Here is a 5,671-nt window from a genome sequence, read left to right as displayed (position 1 = left end):
TGCAGCTCTCTACTCCACAGCCTTCCCAGAAGTTCCCTTATTTTCACTTTTGAAGTACAGTTTTGCTAGATATAGGTTTTGTGGTTGATAGATTTTTCTTTGATCACTTTAAACATGCAATCCCACTGCATTCTTGCCTCCATTGCTTCTGCTGAAAAGTCACCTATTGATCTAATTGGGGTTTGCTTATAAGTAAAAAGTCATTTTTCTCTTATTGCTTGGAAAATTTTATCCTTGAGTTTGAGTTTCAGCATTTTTCTGATGTATCTTTTTGTGGATCTCTTTGTGTTTATCCTATTTGGAAGTTCTTGACCTTCCTTGTAGTTAGGATATTTGTTTTCAGTATATTTGGGAAATTTTTAAACGTTTTGTTTTTAATATTTTGTCTGCTCCTTTCTCTCCTCTCTTTCTGGTACTTCCATTATGTTTAATGGTGTCTCCTATATCTCTGATGCTTTATTCAGTTTTCTTCATTCTCTTCCCTCTCTGTCCCTTGTTTTTACATTATATATATATATATATATATATATATATATATATATATATATATATATATGTGATGGTTAGATTCATGTGTCAACTTGGCCAGGTAATGGTGCCCAGTTGTCTGGTCAAGTAAGCACTGGATTGATTGCTACTGTGAGAACATTTTGTGTAAATCATCAGTAAGCTGATTGCATCTGTGGCTGATTACATCTACAATCAAATAAGCAGAGTGTCTTCAGTAATAAGAGACATTTAATCCAATCAGTTGAAGTCTTCAAAAAGAGAAATGATGACTTCAACAGACAGAAGAGACAATTTTCATCTCTACTTCACACAGCCAGCCTCTCTTTGGGAATTCACTGAAAATCTTCATCAGAGTTCCCAGCTCACAGCCTGCCCTATAGAATTCAGACTTGGGCATTCCCACAATTGTGTGAGACACTTTAATTAAATCTCATATTTACATATACCTCCTGTTGGTACTTTTCCCCTAGAAAACACTAACAGACCATCTACAATCAAGTTTGTTTATTCTTTCTTCTGTCAGTTCAAATCTATCATTGAGTCCTTATAGTGAAACTTTTAAATGGTTCTTTATTCACAAGCATGATGCATGTTTATGAAATTTACTGTACACTGCCATGTAAATCTGCAATGGAAAATACAATTTCAGAAAAGAGCATGCCAAATGTGCAAATGTCAATCTGCTAGCCATAAAGATATTAAATAACTTAATAATGTATTCAAGATTAGGTTTAAGGGATTTTAATGCTTTAGAGTACTGCCTTGTCACTTTCTATCTGAACCGGGTATCAGAACTTTACATAAATGTAACCAAGTGAACAAAATTCTAAAAAATGATTTACTGTCCCTTTAACCAAAATAGACCTAAAAGAATAAATAGACACAATAATGCAGAAGTTCCAAGTCTCTCTGATGTGGTTTACAATGTTTAAAACTGAATCTTAAAGCAAATGCATAGGAAACACTTCCGAAATTTGTAACTGGTTTGTGCAGAAAAATGTGTTTCTGGATTTCTTTTTAAATGTGCATATTATCTAGAATTTACTTTTAAATCAAGCTTGAGTGTATAAAAATCTATTACCAAACAAACAGGACTGATTCAGGTAAGGCAATAAAATAGAGAGCACATTGATTTCTATCAGGTTTTATAAAAGAATTAACATATGTAGATTCCCTGTTAGTCTTTCAATGTAAAAGCCATCATTTTGACAATGTCAATACATTTTATGAGTCCCCAAATTAGAAATCTTTTTTACTTAACTGTGCAGCTTTTGATCAAGGAGTCTGTCTTTGTGCCCATCACTTTATAAGTTTATTAGTTTACAAATGATTGTAATATCCCATTAATAAAATGGAAATTTAAAAGGACTTAGTGTTTGAAATAACTTCAATCTCTATACTGCACCTCTTCTTTATAAAAATATTGAACCAAGAAGAAGCAGATTGAGCCCAGTAAGACTCTGAGGCCCCAGTGGAATTTCCTGCTTGTAAGCCTTAAGTGTGGCACAGCCTTGCTTTGCTTTACCTCAAAAGTACAACACAAACCAATTAAGAGTACATTTTTGGGAAACCATTCATATCTTCACATAGCAAGAAAAAAGCTTAATTTAAGGAGTAGGTTTCCAGTCATTATCTTGGCAATATCATAAAATGGTTTTTGATTCAGAACTGAAAAAGCTATTGTAATTTAGAAGACTTCAAATTTTATAAACCAATGTTATTAAACAATGATTAAACTTTTATTGGCTCTAAATGAAGCAATACATTGCAAGTCCTCATAGTCCATGGGCTCAATATACAAAAGTTACCGAAATGGATCACAACTTTATTTACTTGATGCCAGCTTGGCTGCTTAGAAGTTTTCACTTCTCAAGAAGATATTGCAAGGGGTGGTCAGTGTGCATAGTTATAAGGAAAAATACAGACAAGTCCCCACTGCTAGTACAAGATACCTAAGGTGAGCAAAATGAAAAGGCTGTAACTTATACTGGATGCCAGTTGACAGATTATGCACTAAAATATATATTACCTAATGTCTTAGGCAACTGCTGTTATAGGGGCACTCAAAGCTTGTGGAAATATTTTCTTTAAAGCAGCATTGGTTCAAACACATGGCAGTCAACATATTTAGCAATCTTCCTTTGGAGAGATTTAGCAGACATTTTTCCAGTGTATCTGTACAATGAAATTATAGGATTACTGTGTTCTTGATAGGCTGTCCCTCGTTTGTATATTGGCAGCAGATAACTTGTTCTGAGTTTCACAGGTCCACAACCAGAGGAGAATGTTAGAATTGTATTTATCTACATATTTATCTATATTTCGATAGAATCAATGTATTTTTGCATTTGGAAAGCACATATCTTTTTGGGTCCAAGGGGTGCAGTATGCTGGTTTGAATATATTATGCCCCCCCAAAAAGCCATATTCTTTAATGAAATCTTGTAGGGGCAGACTGATTAATCTGGGTGGAACCTCTGATTAAGTTATTCCTGTGGAAATGTGGGACCCAACCTGTATTTCACTAGAGTATTTAAGAGAGAAGCTAAGACCTGACACAGACCCAGAAGCTTGCTGATGCTTAGAGATACTTGGAGATGCAGACAGAAGGATATTTGGAGATGCTAAGCTAAGAGATGAAGCCCAGAGTTTGACCCAGAGAAGCTAAGAGAAGACTTCCAGAAGCTTACAGAGAAACACCCCAGGAGAACCAAGCAGAGAGCAGAGAGAAGCTAAGCGAGACAGAAGGCCAGGGCCATTTTGGAGAAAGCCATTTTGAAAATGCAATCTAGGAGCAAAAGGACCAGCAGATGCCAGCCATGTGCCTTCCCAGCTGACAGTTGTTCTGGACACCATTGGTCTTACTTCAGTGAAGGTATCCTCTTGTTGATGCCTTAGTTTGGATACTTGTAGGGCCTAGAACTATAAACTTGTATCCCAATATATCCCCTATATAAGCCAATCCATTTTTGGTACTTCTGGTATTTTGGCAGCTCTAATAAACTGGAACAGGAGGCTAAGCCTTCCTATAATTATGCCTTAGAAGCACCTCCAGAGCAGCAAGCATAAAGAGTTGTTGTGCCTTTAATTCTCAGCACACTGTGCCTGTGCCAGGGGCATGGTTGAGACAGAGCCTGAAGCAGAGTGAGGGCTTAAATTGTTTTTGTTTTCCAGACCCTGCATTCTGAGTTCTCTGAAGGAGAGCCACCACTTGAGCTGGGCCCCACCCTGTCTTTTTGGGGGGGAAGATATGCCCTCAACTTTCTGCAGTTTAACATGCCAGTCATATAAACTGTCATTTATGCATTCCACTGAATAAATCCCTTTTTTATAACCCTGTGATCTCTGTATGTCTCTGTACTCTTTCAGAAGTCTGTCTGAAGCTTGCTTTGACCCAGACACTGCACAATTTAGGTGGCCTTGCCTTTGTGTCTTCCTAATATTCTCTAGTATTGCCAAATATTCTTTCTCAATTCCTTCCTCTTCTGACTTTTTTTCCACTAATAAGCCCTTCTTCCTTCATCTCACAGTGGTCAAGTTTTCTATATCTTCAGCCATCTCTTCCTCATCCTTGTCTTCAGAGGTCACTTTTGTTGTCTCATTCTCACCCAAGGATAGTGGTTAATCTAATATCTCAATATCCAGGTGCTCAAGAAATTTATATAGTCTAGATTTCTCATATCAAGCACTTCAATTCCTGACAAAGTGAATTGGTGTTTTTAGTATCTTTTAGACATTTCAGCAATGATGTCAGATTTGGGTCATCAGAATCCAGAAAACATATTGGTGAAAATTATGGTTAAGATTCAATGTTGTTGTGGTGGAGGGTGAGTGGTGGTAGTAGTAACTCCAGGAAGTGGCAATGCAGCTGGTCCAGCTTCCAGATGATGTTGTAAAATCACTTGTGTTTCTTGTCAGAACATCAGCTAGGCCTTTAGCCCTGACATGGTCATCTTCCCTTCATCTGCAGGGGAATAAGTGCAGAAGGGGAACTGGACCTGGAGCCCCCATCATAGCCACAATAACCTGCATTGGATTTGGGCTGGAAAATGATAATGGGGGCAGGGAGTGCCCTCTAGTGAAATTTAATTTCAGTTATTGTACTTTTCTATTTCACATTTTTGTTTTGTTCTTTTATAATAATTTTTATGTCTGTATTGATATTCTGTATTTGACACCACGTAATACCTTCATTTACTACTTTATTCATTGTTTCTATTAGTTTTGTAAGCATGTTTGTAATGGCTATTTTAACTCTTGTTTGGATAAATCCAACATCTGTGGTCTGACACAGAAGTTTCTGTTGTCTTTTATTTTTTTTCCAATGTATATCTCATATTCTACTACTTTTTTTTTACATGCCTTATATATATATATATATATTTGGAAACTGTACATTTCAGATAACATAACATATTGTAGTAACTATGGTACCATTATCTTCAGTGACTTTTTGTTATTTGCTTGTTTATTTGTTTAGTGACATAATGAGTTATTTCAGTGACGTCTAACACACACACACACACACACACACAGAGTTCAGTTTTTTGATGATGTTCCTTAGGAAGACTGTTTTGGGTAAGCCCACAATCACCCTGGGACAGCCTTCATTTTGGTAGGAATCTCTTAGTCTCTTTCCCTGACCACATCCAGCTGTTGAACTCTACTCATGTCTCGCTGATTACTCTATTGTTTTCAAATGCCCCACAGCATACATTGCTCTACAATCAAGTTCTAACCTCTTTGTGAATGTTTTCCTTCTTGTTCTGACCCCATGAGGGTTTTCCCCAGCTGTCTTATTCCCAGTTTTCTCTTGCAAAATAGCTGGCTTACAGTTTAGCCTGTTTCTTGAATCTCTTCTCAATTCCCTTTCACCATAACCTCCACTGTCTTGAGAGCGTCTTTAGGAATGAACTCCTTCAATTGATAGAGGTTAGGAACTACCTATCATTTCCTGTTTCTCTCCCAGTGCAAAATCTTGGAGCCAGTGCTCTGCTCTAGAGTTCTGGGTAGGGACAATAGGAAGCTTCTCTCTGAGGGATATCCCAAGTCTGGGAACTTAGTGCTTGGTGAGGGTGGGATGGCAGCCTAGGGCACTCTCACCTTTCCTTTTCTGGTACAGAACCAACTCCTCATGAGTTGGACCAGTGATGATCAGGGA

At 37.3% G+C, this 5,671-nt stretch overlaps 1 pseudogene; it reads right to left on the bottom strand.

The window, feature by feature from the left end:
* Positions 1 to 1,922: 1,922 nt before the first annotated feature.
* LOC119509593 lies at positions 1,923 to 4,463 on the bottom strand (annotated as a pseudogene).
* Positions 4,464 to 5,671: the final 1,208 nt, after the last annotated feature.

This window comes from Choloepus didactylus, chromosome 14, assembly GCF_015220235.1.
Source record: "Choloepus didactylus isolate mChoDid1 chromosome 14, mChoDid1.pri, whole genome shotgun sequence".
NCBI lineage: Eukaryota > Metazoa > Chordata > Mammalia > Pilosa > Megalonychidae > Choloepus > Choloepus didactylus.
This window is presented reverse-complemented; position numbering and strand designations above follow the sequence as displayed.